This window comes from Ambystoma mexicanum, chromosome 6q (genome assembly GCF_040938575.1).
Source record: "Ambystoma mexicanum isolate Mex_15411 chromosome 6q, UKY_AmexF1_1, whole genome shotgun sequence".
NCBI classification, from domain to species: Eukaryota; Metazoa; Chordata; class Amphibia; order Caudata; family Ambystomatidae; genus Ambystoma; species Ambystoma mexicanum.
Genome location: NC_090937.1, coordinates 298757147 through 298783203, shown reverse-complemented (window position 1 = coordinate 298783203; position 26057 = coordinate 298757147). Strand labels below are relative to the sequence as shown.

At 50.0% G+C, this 26057-nt stretch overlaps 1 protein-coding gene across 1 annotated transcript in view; it reads right to left on the bottom strand.

Annotated features, from left to right (window-relative positions):
* SMU1 (SMU1 DNA replication regulator and spliceosomal factor) overlaps positions 1–26057 on the bottom strand; it is a 423637-nt gene that overhangs the window by 216759 nt on the left and 180821 nt on the right. The window lies entirely within an intron of this gene.

The following is a 26057-nucleotide window of genomic DNA, read 5'->3' as shown; positions in this document are numbered from 1 at the left end:
CCTTGGAGACCTCCCAGCTCTTTTGCTGGACTTAGGACTTTTAAATTTTAACCCTGGAGTGAGGGAGACTTTTTTTTCACTCCCTCATGTAATTTTGATCTGATTTCGACTGTTTCTTTATTTTTGGAGTATAACTAACTCCATAGGTATCCGCCTTTTGTATTGTGAGACAGCACCCTCAGTGCAGTGTCAGAAAAGTCATTCGGATTTCTCATGAGGTTTAAATACCTTCTCTTGGGTGAACTACTGTTCCCCAGCGTAGTAAAGTGAAATTGACTTCACTTACCCTTTATCTTACGAAGGTCCAGCACACCCCATCCTATATAGCCTTACTTAGTAGCCCCTTTTCCTACTTAATCATATAACAATGTTTATGTTACACTCACTACTTTTAATGGCTGGTGGCAGTGGTTTAATGTTCCTACTGTTAGGCAGAATTGCATGCAGTACCCTCTGGGATCACCACATACAAGGAACAAGTTACTTACCTGTAACTGTTCTCCAGCATGGGTCTGGCATGGATTCACATGCTCATGAATATTCCCCGTCGTCAGGCTGGGAATCCTCGGTAAAGAAAAAAAATCAGTTTCAGTTTCATTTCTGATCTGTCTTTCTTAGTAGTAACCAATCACTGGTCTCTGGGTCATACTGCCCCAAGCCATTGACTGCCATCTCCCTAAGCCCCTGCCCTGGCAGTCATCCTCAGGTTTGGTAGCACGTAAAGTGGCATAAGGACCAAGTGAAGAGCCGCAGAGGGGCAGGAGGGAGGGTTTGCATGTGAATCCATGCCAGACCCATGCTGGAGAACAACAGTTACATATAAGTAACTTGTTCCTTCTCCAGCATGGGGTCTGGCATGGATTCACATGCTCATGAATATAAGAATACACAGCAGTACACACATGCACAACCACGGGAGGTGACAAGGCTCAACATTAAGCATCTCTTACCTCCTCACCAGGCCCACCTCCAGGCGAACAGGTTGTGCAGCACTGCTTGGCCGACCCTTGACTCCTCCCTGGAATCCTGGTTGACGCAGTAGAATCTCGTGAAGGTGTGTGTCGACCTCCACGCAGCAGCCCTGCAGATGTCCAGCAGGGGTACACCAGACAAGAATGCCGTGGTAGCAGCGATCGCTCTGGTCGAATGCCAACCGGTGACAGTGCATGATGCAGCCGGAGAGCCATCTGGAAATGGAAGCCTTCGAGAGGGCCTTCCCTTGGTTCACAGGTCCAAAGTTCACAAACAGTTGTGATGTCTTCCGGAAACTCTTCATGCCGTCCACGTAGAACTTCAGCACTCTAGCTACATCCAGCGAGTGCAAAGTCCTCTCGGCCGGCGATGAAGCCGATGGGAAGTAAACTGGTAACACCAAGGGCTCGTTGAGATGGAAGTCCGACGGCACCTTGGCATGAAGGAGGGGTGCGTCCTTAGCACCACCCTCGCCTCGTGAAAAGTCAAGTATGGAGGCTTGCAGGATAGGGCCTGGATCTCTCCCACTCGTCGTGCGGAGGTGATGGCCACAAGAAATGCCGTTTTCCACGAAAGGCGCCCCCATGAGCCTGGTCAGCACCACGTTGAGCTCCCATGCCGGGGCAGGAGCCTTCACCTGCGGGAATGAACGAAACAGTCCCTTCATAAACTCCTTCACCAGGCGATGAGACCACAGATATGATCGTCCCGTAGTTCTGGTGTAGCGGGAGAAAGCCGCTAGATGTATTTTGATGGAGGCATGAGCCAGCCCCACCTTGGCCAGCGACAGCAGGTACGGCAGCACTTGAGGGGCCGCCTTCTGTGCCCGGGACCAGACAGAGAACCTCTTCCATTTGTGTCCGTAGCACTTGAGTTGAGGACACCCTGGCCTTTGCAAGCACCTCCCTGCAGTTCGCCGGGATATCGTACCCTCCAAACTCTAGTGATGCAGGAGTCAGGCCTTCAAGTTCAGAGACCCCGGGTTGTGATGGAGGATGGCGCCTCCTTCTCTGCAGAGAAGATCTGCATCCATCGACAGTTTGACTGGGGGGGACGCTGACAAGTCCTGAAGGTCTGGCAACCAGATCTGCCTCGGCCACGCCGGCGCGACAAGGATCATCCTGCACCAGGACCTCTTGAGTTGGTTGATGAGTCGCAGCAGAAACGGCAACGGTGGGAACGCTTACTGGAAGAGGCCGTCCCAGGGGAACGAGAACATCGCCCATGCTCCTCGGCTGGGGAAACCTGCTGGCAAACCTCTGGCACTTGGTGTTAGTCGCCATCGCAAACAGGTCGATCTGGGGTTTGCCCCATCGTTGGAAGAGTTCATCCGCCTGATCCTAACTGAACTCCCACTCGTGGCACGAGCGCAGCTCCCTGCTGAGTGAGTTGGCGATGGTGTTCTTTATTCCTGCCAAATGAAAGGGCACCAGAAACATCCCCTGGGCGATGGCCCAGTGCCAGAGGTCCTGGGCCTCCTTGGACAGGGCTAGGGATCTGGTGCCTTCCTGCTTCCGGATGTAGAACATCGTGGTGGTGTTGTCAGTGAAGACCCTCACCACCATGCCCTTTAGGGACGGAAGGAACGAGCTGAGGGCCCAGAAAACGGCTCAGAGCTCCAGGATGTTGATGTGGAGTGACCTCTCCTCCGGGAGCCAAAGGCCTCTGGCGTGGAGATCTCCGGTGTGCGCTCCCCATCCCTCCAGGGAGGCGTCCGCCACAGTCTCCTGATGTGCCGGGGTCTGAAAGTCCGTGCGCGCCGCGAGATGCGCACAAATGCCCCACCAGCAAATCGCTTGGCGGAAGGCCTAGTTGAGTGGGATCCTGACTTCGAAGCTGCCGCCGCTTGTATCCAAAGGGCGTCGAGGAACTCTTGTAGCAGACGAATCCGTAGCCTGCACAGGCGCACCAGGTAGATGCATGAGGACATCATTCCGAGCAGGGACTTGATGGATCTCACCGTGGCCACGTCCGTGGCCAGCAGGCGCTGCACCTTGCCCAAGATGGCCTTCGTCCTCTCCTCCGACAGAGAAGCCAATCGCGCCACTGTATCGAGCTTAGCTCCCAGAAACAGTGCGACCTGCGAAGGTACCAGGCGGGATTTCGAGTGGATGATGGAGAATCCCAGATCCGTGAGCAGTTGGACGGTCTTCGCTGTGGGTTCGACGCAGAGTTCTCTTGTCCTTGCATGGATGAGCCAATCGTCCAGGTAGGGGTAAACGTGGATCCCCCACAGGGGGGCCTTGAATTGGTAGTGCCGTCCTTGGACTACGAATCTGAGAAACTTTCGGTGTCCTTTTAGAATGGGGACATGGAAGTAGGCATCCTCCAAGTCAAGCGACAATAGTAAGTCGCCTTCCTCCAGCTGTCCCAGCACGTGCTGGAGGGTGACCATTCTGAATTTCTGGGCCTTGATGAACTTGTTTAACCGACGCAGGTCCAGGATGGGGTGCCAACCGCCTGTCTTTTTTCTGACGAGGAAGTATCTTGAGTAGCCCCGGAGCCTCTTTGGGACGAGCTCGATGGCACCTTTCTTGAGCATCGCCCTTACTTCTAACAGTTGAGGGATGTGATTTTCCTTCCCGGCCACTGCAGGAATATGGGGGCACTTCTTTGGAAATTCGAGTGTGCGCCCACGGGCCAGTGCATCCAGCACCCAACGGTCAGTGGAGATGGACTCCCACACGCTGACTAACTTTGCCAGCCGGCCCCCCATTGGGGTGCTCACGTGGGGGCCTGACGCAACGGCCGGTTCAGTCCTGCTAGGCGGCGGCCTTGCTGCCTTTGCCTCCTTGGCGATAACGACGATATCCTCCTGACCTGCTGTGTCCTCTGTAGGCCTCCTGCGACAAGGAGCGGGCCGTCTGGCGGTACGTCGAGGAGTCGCCGCCGGATCCTTTGGAGGCACCCTGTCTCCAGAGGTCCGAAAAGGGCGGTCATTGTTGCTGCAAAACTCCCAAGGCCCGAGCCGTCTCCGTATCGGTCTTGATGGCCTGAAGTGACTCATCCGCTGTCTTTCCAAACAGGTTGTTCCCGTTGAAGGGCATGTCCAAAACTCTGGTTTGCACGTCCTGGCAGAAATCTGTTGCCTTGAGCCATCCCCGCCGTCGAAGGCAAACACTGTTGCCCAACTGGCGGAACCCGGCGTCAGTGGCCACTGTTATGGCATGGTCCGACGCCACCTCACCTTCCTGCAGGATCTCTAGGGCCTCCCCCCTCTTGTCGTCCGGTAGAAAGTCCAGCAGGGGAGCGATCTTGTACCACAGCTCCATGTCGTAGCGGGCCACAATCGCTAGGGCGTTGGACGCCTTAATTGTCGCCGCAGACGAGATGACTCGTCCCATGGCATCCAGTTTCTTTCCCTCGCCCTCAGGTGGGGAGGTTGAAGTTGAAGCCGTCGCCCCCGCCGCTTTCTTCTTGGCCGACGCGGAGACGACCGAATACGGGGTCGGCTGTGCCCTAAGGCACAAAGGGGCGGAATCAGGGACACGGTACTTCTTCTCGTACCGGTCCCTCTTGGCAGGCGTCATGGACGGTTTCTTCAGGAGAGCAAGTCCCTCGTCCCAGATATCGTCAAGCAACGTCACCGCGAGGACCATCTTCCTTTTGGCCTCACGCCGTTGATGGAGGAAGCCTTCCTTCTTCTGTTCTTCGGAGCAGATCTGGAAAAGCTTGGATGCCCTGGCAATCGTGGCGTGGAAGGAGCCAATTTCATCGGGCGGGGAGCCCAAAGGGGTGGTGATGGCAGGTCCATCCCGTCGTCACCACCGTAATCCGTCCCCGTTGGGGCCGTATTTGTGGCGAGGTCGCCTCCACTGGGACAGCCTCCCAGGCTTCGCCAGGGCCGCCCGCGACTCCCTCGATAGAGGCCTTAGCCGGGTGAATCAAGGCCTTCACCACCTTGGGCGCGCTTGAGGCCTTCACCTTGGGGGAAGGGTCACCGCCTCGCTCCCCCTCGGCTGATTCCTTCGAGATCGACCGGGGCCTCTCCAGAAGCTTACCCAGGTTCTCGAATTTTCTCTTCCCCGAGCCAGAGCATTGACTCGTGGTTGATGGCGTCTGTGAAAGCACGCCCTGCCTGGCAGCCGAGGAGCCTGACCCTTCGGCGCTCCCTGTGCCCGTGGACTCACAGTGCTTTGCCTTCTGTTGGGCCCCCGTAGCCGGGGTGCCCTCACAGGACTTAGAAGACCGCTTGGATGACTTCTTCTCACCTGCTGGGCCCTTCTCCAGCCAGCTGGCGAGGCGGATCCGACGATACCTCAGTCTGTTCCGACAAGTTCTTGCAAAACGCAGTGTCCTTCTCCAAGTGCGTTTTGTCTTCGTGAAGGCAGTAGGGACATCTCGAATGCTCATCCTCCTTGAAAACATTCTGTAATCCGCATCCAGGGCAGTTCCTGAACAGCTTGGATCCGGGCGTCGAGCTTCCCTTGTCCTGGGCCATGTCAACGAGGTAGGCCTCAGTTCTTCTTGAATGTGCGGTAAAAATCTGAGGATGGCTGCCAGGGGAGGGGCTTAGGGAGAGGGCAGTCATTGGCTGTGGGCAGTATTACCCAGAGACCAGTGATTGGTTACTAAGAAAGACAGATCAGAAACGAAATTGATACTGATTTTTTCTTTACCGAGGATTCCCAGCCTGACGACGGGGAATATTCATGAGCATGTAAATCCATGCCAGACCCCATGCTGAAGAATTAGGACTACAGGTGTAAGCAAAACAAACCTTTGTTATAAGTGTACTACACAGTTTTTTGTAGCGAGCTGAGCAGCCAGGCTCATCTCAAGAGATGTGAGCAGTAAACGATGTTACACAGAGGTCTTACAATCACAGTGGTTCAAGTAGACACTTGCACTCAAGATTTCTTGGTAAAACACTTATTAATTTATTACACAGTCATTTAGAAAACATTCACTAGAGGGAGGCAACTTAATATCATACACAAACACACTTCAGCACCAAACCAATATGTTTCCGAGAAAATGAGACTCCCCTGAAATAGGAGTAAAATGGCATTTCAGATACTTTAAATAGGAGTGCAAAGGCACAAGTTAATAAAATAGATCACAAATACTTTCTTAGGCAGTGTTAATAGTTTCGGTTCACTAGAGGACTCGATTCAGTTCAATAGGCCTAGGCCAAAGTCAATGGGCTAGTGTCTTGGATAGGAAAGAGCAGTTCTTGTAGTGAACAGTAAAGTCTTTGCCAAAGTTCTCAGAAGTAGTTTGTACGAAAAAGAATCATATGTTGGGTCACAAGCCGATTAGGCCTGTAAATTGGGAAAGTTTCGCCAACTTTCACAGTGAGAGGCAAGTTCTCTCAATCAGGTTGGCACAGTACCTTAATATGAAGAAAAGATGCAGCTGAAGACATTGGTTCCTGGCAGTTCCTGAGCCTTAGTCGTGGGGACAAGAGGGAGGACGTCGGGGGGACTCGTGCACTACACGGGGACTGGTCAAACAAGCTGGCAAAATGGAAGATCTTTGGTTCAAGTAGCTGTAGTCAAGCACACAAGCTGGTGTCTTTCCCCCTGGTTAAACCTAACCAGCTCAGAGAATGGTATCCAGGTGGCTTACAAGTTGATTGGTCCCACCAACTCAAAGGAAGAAGTCGTCCTTGAAGGGGCTTCTCTGTCGAGATGAACTTGGCAATTCGGACCTGCAGCAGGGCTTCACCGGGCACACCAACGGGCCAGGAGATGCAGCAGCCATCCTCTTCTAGCTTGTCTTCGATTCTTTCGTTGTAGTGGTCGACTCTGCCTTCCAAGCCAAGATACTTTAAAACAGTTTTCTCCCCTTCACTCCAGCCTAGCTGTCACTCACCCAGCAGGGTGGCTTGTCCTTGCCAGATAGTCAGCCAGCCAATCACGCGAGAGTACATTTGGGTCTCCTAGGAGACTAAGCACAGGGAGTTTCGGGCACTGCCCTCATTTCCTGTCCACCCCAGACACTCAGGCGCCAGAGGCGGTCTTCAGTCCGGAAGCCTGCCAAAGGCCGCAACAACAAAAGGAACCAAACCTAGTTTGGCGCGCAAAGAAACTCTAGAAGGGCCTTTCCGAAAAGAAACAGCGAAAAAAGAAGACCGGGACCTGTTTAAACAAAAGGGCTTAAGGTGCCATCTTAAAAAACCTCCCGTGCTTTTTAGCTACCGGTGTCCGCGGTCGGGAAAAAATCATGGTAGTTCGTTGTAAAATCACTGCCACCAGCCATTTGGATAGGAAAGGGTAGCAGTTGACTGCTAAATGAGTTTCTAGACACAGGGGATACACGGTAACCCCTCCAGCACTCTATAGGAAGATAGTGTGTGCTGGGCCTAGGAATTTAAAAAGACTAGTAAAGTCAATTTAACCTTACATTCTCTGGGAAACAGTAGTTGATCCCAGAGAAGGTATTTAAACCTTTTGGAAGTCTAGAAAGACATCCCTGTGTCACTGCACTGAGGGTGCTGTGTGAGACACATGAAAAGATGATGCCTATGGAGTTGTCGAAAACTCCACAATCAAAGAACACAAGAGTAACACACACATCAAAATACATGAAAGAGTGGGAAAAAAGGCTCACACTCTTTCCGGGTAAAAAAATCTAGTCCTCAAAATACAGCAAAGTTGCTGGGGGTCTCTAAGGTGAAGGGAATTAACACTTTCATGAGAATTCTCCCTAACACCTACCATTGTACATTTTTACCACAAACTGAAACCTCAGCTGCAGTATAGCACCCATGTGTGACCATTGTGTCAAAATGGCTCCGGTCTTGTTTTTCGCCATTTCTTGTTAGTGAGGTCTTTCTTGGTTTTGACTCTGCACGCCAAACAAGGTTTAACCCTTTTGTTCCGTTTTGCCTTTGGCGGGCTTCAGTACTGAAACCTGCCTCGGCTCCAGTGTGTCTGGCAGGGCAGAAAGCGAGGGAGGTGCCAGAAACTCCCGGTCCTTAGTCTCCTTGGTTACCTGAATGCACCCAGTGCTGGTTGGCAGAGTGGCTGTCCTTACAGGACAGCAACCTGCTGTGAGAGCGACAGCTGGGCTGTACATGAATGGGAGAAACCTGCATAAGGAACAAGTTACTTACCTGTAACTGTTGTTCTCCAGCATGGGTCTGGCATGGATTCACATGCTCATGAATATTCCCCTTCCTCAGGCTGGGAATCCTCAGTAAAAGAAAAATCAGTTTCAGTTTAGTTTCTGACCCGTCTTTCTTCCATAAATCAGTCACTGAGCTCTGGGTCATACTGCCCCCAGCCAATGACTGCCCTCTACCTAAGCCCCTCCACTGGCAGCCATCTTCAGATTTGGTAGCAAGTAAAGTGGCAGAAGGACCAAGAGAAGAGCTGCACACAGGTAGGCAGGAGGGTTCACATGTGAATCCATGCCAGACCTGTTAGGGAGAATTCTCAGAAATGTGCCAATTCCCTGCTACCTTAGAGACCCCCAGCACTTTTGCTGGACTTTAGGACATTCCATTTTTAACCTGAAGAGAGCGAGACCTTTTTCCCACCCTCTCATGTATTTTTTTGGCGATTTGTACTGTGTTTCTTTTGGTTTTGGAGTCTGACAAACACCATAGGCATCATCTTTTTACATTGTGGCACACATCACCTTCAGTGCATGTTAGGCAGAAACCTGTGCAGTTCCCTCTGGGACCACTGCAAAAGATTTAGGACTACAGGTGTTTGGCAGTAAACCCACTTGGTAGCAGTCTGTACCACACAGATTCACTTGGTAGCTGTGGCTGAGCGGTCAGACTTCCCCCAAGAAGAGTTAGGCAGTATGCAGAGTATACACAATAGGTACAGGGACACAGTAGTACAAACAAACACTGACCAGAGCTTTGGTGTAAAAGTATATAATTATTTATTTGAAAACACACTTGCAATTTACACTAGCAAAAACGAGGTGAGTAAATTCAGCACAAAGTCACTATCATATATGCAACCCATATATATATGTATGTATATACAACCCTATTCACTTATTAGACAAGTCTTAGTGAGAAACACCACTTATTTTCAGACAGAGGTGAGCGCTTAAAATAAGAGGACACTCTAATAAGTTGTAAAGAAAGGGAGGTAAGGAAGCACACAAGTTTCAATACTTTTACAAAGAACCACAGTAAGGCAGGATAGGCAGAGTTAATTGCAAGGCCCACTCTTGGAGAGAACAAGCAGAAGGGGTCCAGGTTCACACAGTGGGGTTATGCCCAAAGAGTCTTGTAGATAGTTCGCACAAAAAGGATGAAATTCAAGTCAGGCAAAGTTAGCTAGGTTGTCCCAGGCTAGCCCAGGTTAGAAAGTTGAGGCTTTACCGTCACCCCGAACGATCTGTCGCAAGGGAAGCCAGACGGGACACATTACCTTAAATGTGAAGGAAGCTCCAGCGGGGGGCAGTTGTTCCTGGCAGCAGGTGCAAGTCGGTGTTTCGTCCAGAGGAAGAGGATGTCTCGCCGTGGAGGAAAGATGAAGGTCGTTGCACTGCCAGGGAAGAAACCAGCCACGGAGTTCTTCGGTTAAAAGGTACTACCCTTCTCTTTGCGGTAGTGGTAAACCGTTGTATTTCGGTTGCCAGGGTGCTTGGCACAGGCAAGGCGGCCACGAGATGCTCCAGGAAGGTGAAAAGAAGGCGAAACTGGTTATCCCCACCAGTCAAAGGAAGAAGACTCTCCGGACTGGAGATCTCCTCTGTCGTCGGGAAAAGTGGTGAGACGGTTCAGCAGGGCTCCACCGGTGGTGTCGTCGTTGCAGGTCAGCTCAGCTTCTCCCTCCTCGGATTCTTAGATCCTGTGGCGACTTCTGAAGTTCCAGTCCCCAAAGCCCTGCTTTTATGCAGCACACCCCCATTCACTCAGCCTAGCTGTCAATCAAACATGCTAGGTGGTGAGCCGGCCGGCTCACCACTTGGGCCAATCACACCGAGTGCGACTTGAGTTACCAAGGTAACTCAGTCCAGGGTGCCTAAACCCCCTCAGACACCCCCTGTGGTACCCAGACAGAGTGGCACCACTTTTGGAGGCTTCTGTGGAGAAGCCCGCTAAAAAGTGGAACAAAGGGCTCGACTTGGGTTGGAGTCACAGAAGAGAACACAAACGCCATTTTAGAATCGAGTTCTGGCAAAAAATACCAACCGGTGAATTAATATTAAATAAATAAACCGGCGGTATGTTCGAGGCTATAAGAATTAAATAATTAAAGTTGGTAGCCTCGAACAATGGGAAAATCCCATAGAGATATATTCGCGGTCGAATATAAAAAGTAGTATCCACTGCCACCAGCCAAAACTCGATCAGGGGGGATGGAGACGTGCCCCCTCGAACAACAGACCCCGGGGCAATCGAATTGCCCCGACCAGTACGTCCACAATATGATGGTTTGTACTGGTTTCTGTTAATAATTTGGTTTGTACTGGTTTCTGTTAATAATTTGGGACTAGCAAAGCCAATGGTGACTTTACATGCCCTGGGAGACAGTAGTCAGTCCCAGGGTATGGAGTCTATGTTGGGGGGGTTACTACGACACCCCTGGGGTACGGCACGGAGGGTGCTGAGTAACCCACATCAATAAAACACATGAGACCCTATGGAGTAAAAGACCCCATAGCCCATAAAACACATGGAAAGTTAAAGGAACACCTCAAATCATGTCTAAGAGTGGGAGCAAAAGAATCTCACTCTTAGCAGGAGGGAAAAAAATAAACCCCAAAAATCCAGCAAAGCTGCTGGGAGACTCACTAGGTTTGGGAAATTAGCCTTACAGAGAATTCTCCCTAACAGTGCAGTGGCGCAGGGAAGCTTTTCAGATTTCACAAAGGTTTAAATACCTTATCTTGGATAACTACTGTTTCCAAGAGCAGTGAAGTTATGTTGTTACTTTGCATGTATATAGCGCCTTATGTACCATTGGTATCATCTCAAGGTGCTGGTAGGTTGAATGCCCTCAGGAACCGTAGTTCAAGTCAGTAGAGAGAGAGAGAGTCATAAGGTGCGTCTGCGCACCGGATGTGTGTGCAGCAGGTGTGGCACTCGTATGATGGCTGCTTCTTAGCGGTAGGTGTGGTGGTTGGGAGATCAGTAGTATGTGTGCGTTCTGGCAGGGAGATACCAGATTCTAGCTGCGTTAGGCCCGAGGAGAACGCCAAGGCTTGCGGGTGTGCAGCCAGCTGTGTTTAGTTAGGATTATGGGGAGTATGTGGCAGGTGTTGGTATGAGGACAGTTATACCGAATGTGTCATAGTATCACTGTGTTCTGGTTGAGTGGTGGTGTATAGAAGAGAGTAAGCGTGGTGATGCGATATGGTGGTTTTCAGTAGGTGCTTGAGATCTAGCCCGTTCATGCTCCATGCGTTCCATGCATTCGAACCGTTCCGTGCAATGTCCATTCCATGCCCCCCCACTCCCCCCAACTGTTCCAAGCATTCCATCCGTTGCACGTACTCCCTCAGGTCTATGCACTCCATCTGTTCAATCAGTTCCATGCATTCCATGCATTCCATGCGTTACACTCTCCGTCCGCTCCACGCACTCCACCCGTCCCATGCACCCCACCCGTCATGCACCCCACCCATGTCATGCACTCGATTCATCTATTCCATTCGATCCGTTCATTCCATGCCATCTATCCGTTTCATGCACTCATCCTTTCCATCCTCTCATCCACTTTATTACTCTCGTCCACTTTGTTCCTCTCTTCCATTTAATTGATTTCATCCATTTCCTTAATTTCATCCACTTCACTGCTTTCGTCCAGTTTATTCCTTTCATCCACTTTACTAATTTCACACACGTCACTCGTTCTATTCAGTTTATCTGTTATAATTTACATTGTGGTTATTCGTTTTCGATTTCTTGCTCGGATCATGATGCTGGATTGGAATTTATGATAAAGCAGCTTTGGGCTAAGGTCATCGATTGCTGTTATCCAGTTTGAGTCAAGAGTCGATTTTAGGGGAAGAGCCATGTTTTCAGTAATTTGCGGAAAGACATGAGGTCCTTGGTGAGTCGGATGTGGGGTGGAAGTGAATTCCACAGAGTAGGAGCCAGGGCTGAAAATGATGATCCGCCTAACCTGACTGAGTTGGTTTTTGGTATGACTAGGAGGCTAGCAGAGCTTGATCTTAGTGCGTGGAGGATGATAGGGTTTTAGTTTGTCTTGAAGATATTGAGGTCCGGTTTTATGCATTGCTCGGTGAGAGATGCATAAGGTTTTGAAGGTCACCCTTCGAGCAACCAAAAGCCACTGCAGAGTTTTGAGGGCTGGGGAGATGTGATCTCTTGGGCCAAATGAAATTGACTTTCTAGACCCAGCACACACTATCTTACCATAGGGTGCTGGAGGGGTTACCTAGTATCCCCTTTGTCTAGTTTCTCATAGAACATTTTTATGTTAGCCTTTCTACAATTTATGGCTGGTGGCAGTGGTTTACTTTCAACTAACATTTGGGGTTTTTAACACAGGCTGTATTCACAACTACAGTAAGGCACCCATGGGTGCCCATTTTGTCAGAATGGCCCTGGTCGTCTTTTTTCATAATTTCTTGCTGGAAAGGTCCTTCGTGAGATTTACTCTGTGCGTCAAACCAGGTTTGGTCCGTTTGTTCGTTTTGTCTTTGGCAGGATTCACGAGTGAAGTCTGCCTCTGGCTCCAGGGTGTCTGGCAGGGGCAGGAAGTGAGGGAGGTGCCCGAAATTCCCTGTGCTTAATCCCCTTGGTTACAGGAATGCACCCAAAGGTTATTGGCCGGCTGGATGTCCTTGGAGGACAGCCACCCTGCTGTGTGATTGACATCTAGGCTGGAATGAATGGGAGAAACCTGCATAAAAAGGCAAGGCTTCTTGGCTTGGAGGGCAGTGTTGACCACTGGACGAAGGAATCCAAAGAAGTACTTGGAAGAAATGCCTGCTGCAACTCCTGGACCTTTTGTTTGCCCGGTGAAGCCCTGCTGCTGTGCTGAAGCTCTGAATACACCTCGACTAGAGAAGCCCTGCAAGGGCGACTTCTCCCCTTGGGTTGCTGGGACCAATCAACCCCAAAGTGAACTCGTATGGACACCCTCTCAAATCTGTCTGTACTTCTGCTGCTGCTGGAACCTAAGTGCCAGGGATAGGAACACCAGATTGAGTGTATCGCTTTTAAGTTGGACCCGAGCTCCAGGAAGATCCTCCAGACTCCTCGGAAGCCGGACTAAGCCCGAGCCATCTCAATAGCGTGCTGGACCCCAGATGCATGGAAAGGCCAGAGTGGTAGCCGAGAACCGCGGTGGTGCTATTTGCTGAGACGCAAGGAGCTGAAACCGCTTAGTGCCGCTGAATTGAAGTTTGCGCCCATTGCTGCCGCTGACCTTCCCATTGTAGTGCAGGAGTCCCCAGACATCCTCCCTCTTGTCCCCACGACTGAGGCTCAGGAACAACAGGATCTGCATGGCTACACAGGAACAGAAGCCAGCTGGAACCATTTCTTCTAACCAAAGGTACTGTAAAAACTAAGGCGACTTACCTATTGTTGTGTAGCCTTACTTGTTCTCAGTTGCTTTGCAGAGTTGCATGCAGCTTTACACCTCACAAGCCTCCCAGCTTGTGGCCCTACATTGATTCTACTTTTTCTACAAAGACTACTAAAACATTGTGCAAGACTTTTACTTACCTGCAAGAAGTGCTTCCGCTCACCTAGACTTTTGCTAACTTAACATTGGCTGTACTGGCTCCAAGAAAGACTCTTACCTATGACTTTGTGTTTTACCTTCACTCCAGGAAAGGGATAATTTACTTTGCATTGGGGGGGGGGGGTCAAAAGTACCTAACTGCTTCAGAATATTTGTTTAACCTTTGCTTTATTCCCAAACCCTTTTCTTTGACACCAATCTCAGTATTGCTCTAAATGTACCAGTGATATATTAATGTCCACAGTGTCCTAGTCATTTAAGTCACCTGAGGGTACAGGAAGTGTCTGTGTGCCTTCCCAAATGAGTACTTGCTGATTTAGAGAAACTAAGTGTGTGTATTTTGGAGTGTATTTGTGTGTTACCTATATACTGCCCCTTCTGAAGAAGGCTTATTCAAGTGACTGTTAAATTAATAATTGTTTAATCAAGAAACCTTGAGTAAGAGTTTATTTGAATACTTGTCACTGTAAACCTATGTGTAAGAACACTACTGCTCACATAGACCCCTCTTGAGATAAGCCAAGCTGCTCAGCCACACTGCCAACCTGTGTAGTACAAGCTTATACCAAAGGTTGGGTTCCTATTGCCAGGAGGTCAAGGTTGCTGTAGTCTCCCAAAGGGTACTGCACACAATCTTGCCTAACAAGACCGATGCTGGAGAACAACAGTTACAGGTAAGTAACTTGTTCCTTCTCCAGCATGGGGTCTGGCATGGATTCACATGCTCATGAATAAAGAATACATAGCAGGACACACATGTACAACTACGGGAGGTGGTAAGGCTCAACAGAAGCAATCTCTTACCTACTCACCAAGCTCACCTTCAAGCAAACAGATTGCCCAGCACTGCTTGGCCGACTCTGGGCTCCTCCCTGGAATCCCTGTCTACGAGTAGAACTTCATGAAGGTGTGCGTCGACCTCCACGTAGCAGACCTGCACCAGATAGGAACGCCGTTGTGGCAGCGGTCACTCTGGTGGAATGGGCTCTCTGGTAGAATGGGCTCTCTGATAGCCAGGCAACAGTCGGTTGGCCAACCGGTGATAATGGGTGATGCAGCCGGAGAGCCACCTGGAAATGGAAGCCTTGGACAGGGCCTTCCCATGGTTCACAGGACCAAAGTTCACAAAGAGCTCACAATTTTGACGGAAACTCCTCGTGCGGGACACATAAAACTTCAGCGCTCTAGCCAGATCCAGCGAGTGCAAATTCCTTTCAGCCGGCGACGAAGGCATCGGAAAAAAACACAGCAAACACCAAGGGCTCGTTTAGATGAAAGTCAGACGGCACCTTGGGCATGAAGGAGGGATGCTTCCTCAGCACCACCCTCGTCTCAAATCAAGTTAAGTAAGGTGGCTTACAAGACAGGGCCTGGCTCTCACCCACTCGTCCTGCAGAGGTAATGGCCACGAGAAAAGCCGTCTTCCACGACAGAAACTTGAGCGGAACAGAATGCACAGGCTCAAACGAAGCTCCAGTGAGCCTAGTAAGTATCACATTGAGTTCCCATGCCGGGGCCAGAGCCTTCACCGGCAGGAATGAACGGAACAGTCCCTTGATGAATTCCTTAACCAGATGGTGCAACCACAATGAGGACTGTCCTAGAGATCTGGTGTAGCGGAAGATAGCCGCCAGATGAACCTTGATGGAGGCATGAGCCAGCCCTGCTTTAGCCAACGACAATAAATATTGAAGTACTTGAGGGGCCGTGACCTTCAGAGGGTCGATCTTCTGTGAACAGCACCAAATTGTGAATCTCTTCCATTTGAGTCCGTAGCATTTTAAGGTAGACGCCGCCCTGGCCTTGGCGAGTACCTCCTTGCAGTCTGTCTGAAGATCGTAACATCCGAACTCGAATGCTGCAGGAGTCGGGCCTTTAGGTTCAGTGATCCTGGGTCGTGGTGCAGTATTGCGCCTCCTTCCCTGGTGAGAAGATCTGAGACTACCGGCAGCTTGACTGGAGGGACGCGGCCATGCCAAGAAGGTCCCGTTATCAAATCTGTCTCGGCTACGCTGGTGCGAGGATTATACTGCACCGCTACCGTCTGAGTTGATTGATGACTCAAAGAAGCAACAGCAACGCATACAGAAACCCAGGGGAATGAGAATGCGTCCTCCATGCTCCCCGGCTGGGGGAACCAACTGGCGAACTTCAGGCGCTTGGTGTTCATCGCTGTCGCAAACAGATCAATCTGGGAATTGCCCCATTTGCCGAACAGGCTGTCCACTTGGTCTTGCCGAAGTTGCCACTCGTGGCAAGAGCGAAGCTCACTGCTGAGAGAATGAGCGACTGTGTTCTGTACTCCTGCCAGGTGGAACGGAATGAGGAACATCCACTGGCCGACGGCCCAGTGCCACAGGCCCTGCGCCTCCCTGGAGAGCGCTGGGGATCTGGTGCGCCCCTGCTTCCGGATGTAAAACATTGTGGTGGTATTGTGCATGAAGACCCTCACCACCTTGCCCTTGAGGAATGGTAGAAATTACTTGAGTGCCCAGAAAACTGCCCGTAGTTCCAATACTTTTATTTGTGCCCCATCCTTCCAGAGAAGCATCCATTGTGACAGTCTCCTGGTACAGGGGGGGGGTATGGGAGGGAATCTAAATCCGTGCCCTGGTGATATTGGAGCATATGCCCCACCATGTGATCGCCTGTCGGAACTCCTTGTCGAGCACGATCCTGTCCTGGAAGCTTCTGGACACCTGGACCCAACGGGCGTCGAGGAACTCCTGCAGGGGCCGCATCCACAATCTGCAGAGCCGAACCAGGTATATGCACGACACCATGCCGAGCAGTGACTTGATGATGGTCCTCACCATGGCGATCTTCAGTGCCAACAGCCGTTGCACCTTGCCCAAGATGGCCAATATACTTTCCTCTGACTGTGACGCCAGCATGACACCGTGTTGAGCTTGGATCCTAGGAACAGAGCGTCCTGTGATGGATTGAAGCAGGATTTTGCATAATTCACTGAGAACCCCAGATCCGTCAGCACCTGGACAGTCCACTTCGTGTGCTCGACGGCGATGTCCCTTGACTTTACCCGGATGAGCCAGTCGTCCAGGTAGGGGTAGACCTGGATTCCTTGCAGTCACAGATGGGCCGCCACCAGTGCCAAGAACTTGCTGAAGACACTGGGCGCCAACTTCAGTCCGAAGAGTAGAACCTTGAACTGATAATGTGTCCCCTGACCAAGGAAGCGCATGAACTTGCAGTGTTCTTTGTGTATTGGGACGTGGAAGTATGCGTCCTCCAGATCCAACAACGACAGAAAGTCCCCTTCCTCCAGCTGGCCGAGCACGTGCTGTAGTTTGACCATCTTGAACATCTGTGACTTTATGTACTTGTTGAGCAGTCGTAGGTCTAGAATAGGCCTCGAGCCCCCGGTCTTCTTCCTTACAAGGAAGTACCTTGACTATACTACGGAGCCCCAGAGTCGCCGTGGGACAAGCTCGATTGCCCCCTTTTGCAACATGGCCCGAACCTCCAGCAGTAGCTGCAGGATGTGGTTTTCCTGTCGGGTCATGGGCGGTATTCTCGTGCACTTTTGATGAAACTCCAAGGTGTTCCTGTGGGCGAGACCGTCCAGCACCCATCTGTCAGTGGAGATGGTCTCCGACACGCCGACGAAGTTCGCCAGCCGACATCCCACCAGGGTGCACGGGTGGGGGCCAGACGTCCTGGCCGGTTCAATCCTGTTTGGAGGTTGACGGGCCGCCCTGCAGTCCCTGATGACATCCGCCTCCGAAGGCCTTGGAGCAACCCCTGTTGGCTTGCTGGGTCAAGGAGCGGGAGGGTTGGCGGTAAGACTAAGAACCCCCGCCGAAATCCTTCGATGACCTGAAAGACTTCCCCTCCTGAGGAACGAAAGGACATTCGACGTTGCTGCAGAGTGCTGGGGCACGTGCCGTCTCTCTCTGCCTTGATGACCTGGAGAGATTCATCCACAGTATTCCCGACCAGGTTGTCCCCGTCAAAGGGTATGTCCAAAACCCTTGTCTGGGCCTCCTGCCTAAAGTTGGTGGCCTTGAGCCAGCCACGACAGCGAAGACAGACTATTTCCCATTTGGCGGAAACCTGTGTCTGCAATGTCCAGGGCCACTGTGATGGCGTGGTCCGACGCCACCTCGCCTTCTTGAAGGATCTCCAAAGCCTCGACCCACTTGTCATCGGGGAGGAAGTACAGTAATGGAGCCAACTTAAACCACAGCTCCCGGTCGTATCTGGCCACGATTGCGAGGGCGTTGGCAGCCTTGACCGTCGTTGCTGCCGAGTAGATAACCTTTCTACCCATCGAAACCAACTTCTTACCCTCGCTGTCCAATGGGGTGGAGGAAGAAGAGGACGCTGAGCCAGACTAATTCTTCCTGGCGGCCACCGAGTCCGGTGACGGTTGAGACCGTAAGCACTTGGGTGCAGAGTCCGGCACCCTGTTCTTCTCCAGCCGGTCCCTCTTCGCTGGGGCTGTAGCAGGGTTCTTCAGCAGAGCCAGCCCATCATCCAGGAGCGGGGCCGACAGGATGGCCTTTCTCTTTGCCTCCTGGCATTGATACAAGAAGCCCTCCATTTCTTCTGGCGCGAGCTGGAACAGCTGAGATACCCGGGCAATCATTGCATGGAAAGATCCCACCTCGTCTGGCGGAGAGGCCCTGGGCAGAGGTGACGGGAGGTCCCCCATCCCGCCGTCCTCATCATCATCATCATCCGTACCCGTTTTCACAGTGTTTGACTCCGTGTCCCTCGGGGCTGGGAGAGGGGTGGTGGAGAGGGGGGCGATGGGTGGCATGGAGGCAAAGGGTGCCTCCTCCTCTTCTTGGCCAGTGGTTCCCCCTGTGTCAACGGGGGGTCGGCACTGGCACCGTGGGAAGAGCAGGAGCTGGGGGTCGCCGGAATCCTCCTCTGTATCCCAGACACCAGCGTGTGGAGAGGATGTCCAGTGAGAGGTCTCTAGGCAGCATCTGGGGTGTAGGGATGCTAGCTGCAGGGACGACTTCGTCGTGGGGCCCCTCATTGTTGCCTACATGGATGGTAGCCTGTCGTAGTCTCCCTCGCCCCCATCGTGGGGTGAGTCTTCAGGCGTTTCCATCGCCCTCCTGGACAGTGTGGGCGGAAATTACATCAGCTGAAGAAATGTCTGTTCCCTGCAGGCCTTCAACAACCGCCCTTTCTTCGGGTCTAGAGGGGTCAGTCTCGGGCTGATGACTGGCATCCTCTTCTCTGGGATCTTCTCCACAGGTATGCTCAAAGCCTCTCGCCTGGGAGGAAGAGACAACCTGGCCGTCGTCGGAGCACCCTGCAGGTCCGCTCCTACATACTTCGACAGCAACGCCACCACCTCGAGGGAGGGCGACGATCTTGCCTGGTGCACCTGGGCCTTCACGGAAAGGCTGGATCCTTTGACCGGTTTGGTCTCGTCCTTCCTTGCCGTCTCGGACACACTGCCCTGCTTGGCCTTCTCCTTCGGGGCCTCGCCCCGATTCTATCTGAGCTTCCCCGGAGTAGCTGACTTCCTCTTGGACGACGATCCAGATTGGTGGCTGGAAATCGATGCCGATGGGAATGACGATCGCGCCCTGAGTGTCGTGGGACCAGCTGAAGCGGCAAACCTGACGTAAGCGGACTCACAGTCCTTGGCCTTGTGTTGGGCCACCACGGGTGGGGTGTCCAAAGGACTTAAGAGGCTCACTCAGATTTGACGATCCAGAGGCATGCCCCAGGGTGCCACCCGGGGCAGAAGCCTTGGACTGCAGCCACGACGCAAGCCGGTCGTGCCGATCCTTCAAAGTGTGCTGCGTGAAGCCACAGCACATCACACAATCTTCCTCCTTATGCGTAGGGTGCAAGCAGTACAGGACCTGTGAATGTTTGTCCATATACACATTCCACAAACCGCAGTTGGAGCAAAGCTTGGAGGGAAGTGCCGTCCTTCTCGTCCGACATGATCCACGTGATGTAGGCCTGAAGAATCTTCTGGAAGCCTCAAAGAAGAAACTCAATAAAAACAGCCCTCGAGGGGCATTGAAAATCAGAAAAACGGGTCCCCGTTAGTCGCAAGGATGATCGATGGAGCACAAGGACTCGATTGACTGAAAAAAAAAGTTTACCTCTCAAAAAAGCAAAAAACAGCAAAAGCTCGAAGAGCGAAGCACGAGGACTCCCAACACTTGAACGTGCAGTAAAAATCTGAAGATGGCTTCAAGAGGAAGGGCTTAGCTAGAGGGCAGTATGACCCAGAACTCGTGATTGGTTTATGGGAGAAAGACTGTTCAGAAACTAAACTGAAACTGATTTTTCTTTTACCGAGGAATACCAGCCTGACAACGGGAATATTCATAAGCATGTTAATCCATGCCAGACCCCATGCTGGAGAAAAGGCGAGGCTTCTTGAACCAAAGACAGAGTCAACCACTGGAAGAAACATCAGAAGAAATTGTTAAGAAAAGCTTGCTGCATCGTCCTGGACCGTTGAACTGCCCGGTGAAGCCCTGCTACTGTGCTGAAGCTCCAATTCCGAAGACTAGAGAAGCCCCGCAATGGACGACTTCTTCCCTTGGGTTGGTGGGACCAACTAACCACAAGACAAACTTTACTGGAAGACCTCCCCCACTGCCCCCCCATCTGGGTGTACCTCTCTGCTGCGGCTGGAACCGAGTGCCAACAGTCAAGAAAACCGTAGTCGAGTGCATCGTCTGTAAGCCGGAACCAGAGCTCTAGGAAGATCCTGAGGACCCCCCTGAAGCAGGATGACCCAAGCTCGAGTCACCTCACCAGAGTGCTGGACTAAAGGAGCAAAGAAAGTCCATCAAAATGTCCAAGATCCAGGGTGGTGCTATTTGCTGGTAGCTGAAACCGCAAAGTGCCAAGAGCCCGTAGCTGCCGACAACCTTCAAAATGCAGCCCAGGAGTCCACCAGACGTCCTTCCTCTTGTCCCCACGACTGAGGCCCAGGAACCCAGGATCTGCAAGACTGCAACCAGAACAGAAGCCAGCTGGATCCTCTTCTTCTAACCTAAGGTACTGTGCTGACCAAGGGGTACTTACCTCTTGTCTGTAGCTTGCATTATCTCACTTGAGACTTGCAGTAGCTGCTTTTTGCAGAGCTGAACTACGCTCTACCCTGGTAGGACAGTTTTTCTGAAGTCCAACTAAGGGCTTAGTAAAACCATTCAACTGAGGCAGTACAAGACTCCACTATTAGTATAAGGCTGTACCACCTGAGTTCATGGTAGAGTTTACCGAGCAGCCAGGCTTATCTTAGGAGGGAGAGGGGGCTGTAGAATCAGTACAAATGAAATTGTAATACAAATGGTCCAAAGAAACACTATGTATGTAAAAATAAAGGATTTATTTAAATACAAGTAGCCCCAGATAAATCTAGGGGTAAATATGTACTATCACACATTATATGTAATCACAATTATTAAAAAAAAACAACACTATGCTTGAAGGTACACAGACCAAAGCATACCCCTTATTTGGAACACCTAAAAGTAGTTCTAGGGAAGTCAAACCTTTTCATGCACATTCAGTATAGGTCACACCTATTCTTGGGGAGTAAAAACCAATGGTTACTTTCAAATTACATTCAGTAATTCCAGGGTAGTAGACCCCACCAGTTGTACCGTGACATTCCGCAACAAACCACATTCAGTGAACGGAACAGTATACGTTTGGTGAATATTATTCTAAGTACAGTAAAAACCTATAACTACTTTTCTGATAACACTCAGTTATACTAGGTGAGTAAAACCTAAGGATGTAATATTCAATTACAGGTGCTTTTGAGATCAGTGAAACACAGATTGAGATAAGAAGTAACTTATTTTTGGATGGTAAACAGCTAACTCAAGGTAAATAAAACCCATATACTTTTTTAATCTCCCACTGAAGTCTAGGTTAGACCTTTCCCAGCAATACAAGTTAAACTTATGTACCACCTAGGAGGGACAGTTAGAACAAGTCAATGGGTTAGAAGAGTCTGCTGGGAGCCAGGACAGCCAAAGGCAATTTGAACAATGTCTGTGGAGCTGATTCACTTCTTTAGATAGCTCAGCGAAAGCAAAACCCGTTACACTTTATTAAATGACTCAGTTATTCTAGTTAGGAAACAACCTAATGCAGACTCATTCTGGACAGGCTAACAGCAAGTTGGGGGAAGCAAGGCCCAGTTGGGGCACACTCATACAATTATCCCAACAAGAATAATCTGGTGAAACCAACACATTACTTTTGAGAAGAGGTACAACCATATCACAGGTGAGTAATCTACCCTTACATCTACTTTCTATTAGAATGGCAAAAAGGTTTCTAAGGAAAGAAAGATGTTAACCATACTTTTGAGAATAGTGCATCACACATCAAAGATAAGTTTAAAAAATTGTGTTACTGTGCACTCTACCAACTAACTCTTTTAGAAGTAAGTATCTTTTAAACAGGTATTCCCTTTTCTAGGCAAAAGGCCCAATCCCTAAAAGTATTTCCCTTATTCTTGGAGCACGAGTGTTCTCAGTGGCAGAAGGGGGGTCACTAGGATCTAGAAAACGACAGTGTCAGAATAGATTCTAAAGTAGCAAAAAAAGAGTTCCTTAGGAAGACTGGGCAAACGGGTGAGTATTTTACTTCTAGAGTTAGAAGCTGGTCCAGGGGCTTCACAGAAGACACCCTAGAAGGATCCTAGCAATGGGACTGGGTGTACTGGAAGAGAGGCCTCCCCATCACAGAAAACACCCCACAACTACACAGGAGACTCAAGAGACTTAAAAGTAAATACCCAAGTCAACACAGTAGCACAGCATTGAAGAAGATTTTACAGTAGGAGGACTTCAGGATCTGCAGCCAAATACCCGGTCAGTGGATCCCTTGTCGTGGTGACTGAAAACAGGACCTCAGAAGGAACTTTGCAGCAGGGATCAATGAAGAAGGCTCTAGGCAAGGATTTCCTTGCTGCGGCTGAATGCGGTTCTGTGGATTTCGCGGCTTTTACAGGATCACAGAAGAGAAATCATGGTTGAATTCTCATAGTTACAAAGGTCCAGCACTCTGGTGAGGGGACTTCTCAGACTATTTATGTCTCTGGAGATACACCAGGATGTCCACAAAGTTTCAGCGAGATTCGGAATTCAGAAGACTGTGCACCCACAATGGCTCGAGGTCCCAAGGTATTGCAGCCCGGCAAGTTAGCAGCAACGCATGGGATTGCTCAAAATGCAGGTCTTCTTGAGTCTAGTAGGTCTCACCAGGCTCTGGGTCTGGGTCTGGGTCGTCGTTTCGGAGTCCCCGGGTTGATAGGAAGGAAGGGCTACAGCAGGCTCTCCGGTTGCTGGAAATCGTCTCACCCACTTTTCCTTCATCATCCTCTTAGGTTTCAGTTCCAGTGGTCGACTTGTATTCAGCTTCCAGGTTCACAGTATTTAACATGAACTACAGCACAAAGTCTGCATTCTCTCCCTGCATTTTACAACAAGGGGCGGTCTGGTTGTCCAATCAGGGCAGCCAGCCCCCCACCGGGAATTGTCCCCAATCAGGCAAAGAGGAAGACAAAGGGCTGTGGAGTTTGACTCCTCCCTCGCTTCCTGCCTTCACAGACAGACTGGAACCTGGGTAGGGAGTGCAGGGGGCTCCGGCCAAAGATGAAAAAAAAAAAATCACACAAAGGAATTTCCCGCCCTGGATGTCAGTGTGTTAGGGAGAATTCTCAGAAATGTGCCAATTCCTTTCTACCTTAGAGACCCCCAGCACTTTTGTTGCACTTTAGGACTTTTAATTTTTAAACTGGAGAGAGTGAGACCTTTTCCCATCTCTCATGTATTTTTTCTGTGTCTTTTGGTTTTGGAGTCTGACAAACTCCATAGGCATCATCTTTTTACATTGTGGCACACAGCACCTTTAGTGCAGTGGCACAAGAAAGTCTTTCAGATTTCCCAAAGGTTTAAATACGTTCTCTTGTATAACTACTGTTTCCAAGAGCAGTGAAGTTTGACTTTACTTACATTTGTAACTTTCTAGACCCAGCACACACTATCTTACAATAGGGTGCTGGAGGGGTTACTTAGTATCCCCTTTGTCTAGTTGCTCATGTAACAATTTTATGTTACCCTTTCTACAATTAATGGCTGGTGGTAGTGGTTTACTTTTTACTACCATTGTGTTTTTACCACGGACTACGTTCGCAGCTGCAGTAAGGCGTCCATGGGTGCATATTTTGTCAAAATGGTCCCGGTCTTTGTTTTTTGACATTTGTTGCTGGAACGGTCCTTCTTGAGATTTACTCTGCAAGCCAAACCAGGTTTGGCCCCTTTGTTCATTTGGTCTTTGGAGGGATTTACGAGTGAAGCCCGCCTCTGGCTCCAGAGTGTCTGACAGGGGCAGGAAGTGAGGGACGGGCACGAAACTCCCCGTGCTTAATCCCCTTGGTTACAGGAATGCACCCAAAGGTGATTTGCGGGCTGGCTGTCCGGCTGTGTGATTGACAGCTAGGCTGAAATGAATGGGAGAAACCTGCATAAAAGGCAAGGCTTTTTGGCTTGGAAAGTAGAGTCGACCACTGGACGAAGGAATCCGAAGAAGAACTTGGAAGAGACGCCTGCTGCAACTCCTGGATCGTTGGTTTGCCCGGCGAAGCTCTGCTGCTGTGCTGACGCTCCAAACTCGCCTCAACTAGACTAGAGAAGCCCTGCAAGGATGACTTCTCCCCTTGAGTTGGTGGGACCAATCAACTCCAAAGTGAACTCGTTTGGACATCCTCTCTGAGCTGGCTGTACTTCCACTGCTGCTGCGGTTGGAACCGAAGTGCGAGGGAGAAGAACAACAAATTGAGTGCATCACTTTTAAGTTGGACCGAGCTCCAGGAAGATCTTCCAGACTCCCAAGAAGCAGGACTGACCAAGCCTGAGCCACCTCAACAGAGTGCTGGACCCCAGATGCGAGAAAAGTCCAAAGTGGTAGCCGAGAACCACGTGGTGCTATTTGCTGAGACGCGAGGAGCTGAAACCGCGAAATGCAGCTGAATTGAAGTTTGCCCTTTGCTGCTGCTGACCGTCCCATTGCAGTGCAAGAGTCCCCACGACTGAGGCCCAGGAACAACAGTATCTGCAGAGCTGCACAGGAACAGAAGCCAGCTGAAACCATTTCTTCTAACCAAAGGTACTGTACAGTCTAAGAGAACTTGCCTCTTGTTGTGTAGCCTTACTTGTTCTCAGTTGAGACTAGTGGTTGCTTCTGTAGTGTGGCTTGCATCTTTTACCCCTCAAAATACCTACAGCTTGTGGCCCTACATTGACTCTACTTTTTCTACAAAGACTTCTAAAACATTGTGCAAGACTTTTACTTACCTGCAAGAAGTGCTTCAGCTCACCTAGACTTTTGTCCAATTGACATTGGCTGGCCTGGATCCCTGAATGACTCTTCTTAGCTCCGACATTGTGCTTTACCTTTCCTTCCAAGAAGGGGTCAACTTACTTTGCAATGGGGGTTCAAAAGAACTTACCTGCTTCAGAATATTTGTGTGATCACTTGTTTTACTCTAATAACCTTTTTCTTCAACACTCATCTCGGTATTGCGCTAAAAGTACCAGTGATACATTCACGTCCACAGTGTCCTCGCTATTTAAGTCACCTGAGGATGTAGGAAGCGTCTGTGTGCCATCCCAAATGAATACTTGCTGAATCTGAGAAACTAAGAGTGTGCGTTTTGGTGTGTTTTTGTGTGTTACTATTATATTGCCCCTTCTGAAGAAGGCTTATTCAAACTGACTGTTAAATTAACATTTGTTTAATCAGGAAACCTTGACTACAAGTGTTTATTTTGGATACATGTCACTGAATCTGTGTAACCAACCTACTGCTCACATTGACCCCTCTTGAGATAAGCCTGGTGTTGGGGAGGAGCTAGCACCTTCCTGCACCCCTCAAGTTCTTTACAATCAGGCAAGACTACTAAGCACTACAACACTGAGAAAGCTTTTTTCATGCAAATATAATCACATACAGGCGTGGCCAGAAACTAAATGAAAATAGTATTAAATATAAGTTGCAAATAACCATTAGTTGAAAACACGTGTAAATGTTATTCTGTGTAGTTTTAAAAAAATCTCAAAGCAGGCTCGCTGCCAGAAGGAATGCAGCCGGTGCTTAAAGTAGACTCAGGCATTATGTGAGGCCCGGCTAGCTCCTTCAGACACACAAAGTCGGTGAGCAACTGTTTCTGTCAATCAAAAACTCATGCAGACTAAAGTAATTCAATGCACGATACAGAGTAGTAGGAAAACAAGGTTTATTTGGAGAATTACTGGCCCAGATAAAATATAATTATATTGAGTGAAGTGTTTAGAGTATGGCGGGAAGGTGTGTTTATGTATGAATGTTTGAAATATAGAAATTGTGCTAAACAAGAGCTACAATGTATTCCTGCAGAGGCAGCAGTATGTTAAGTAGCTTGTAACCTGGCCATGG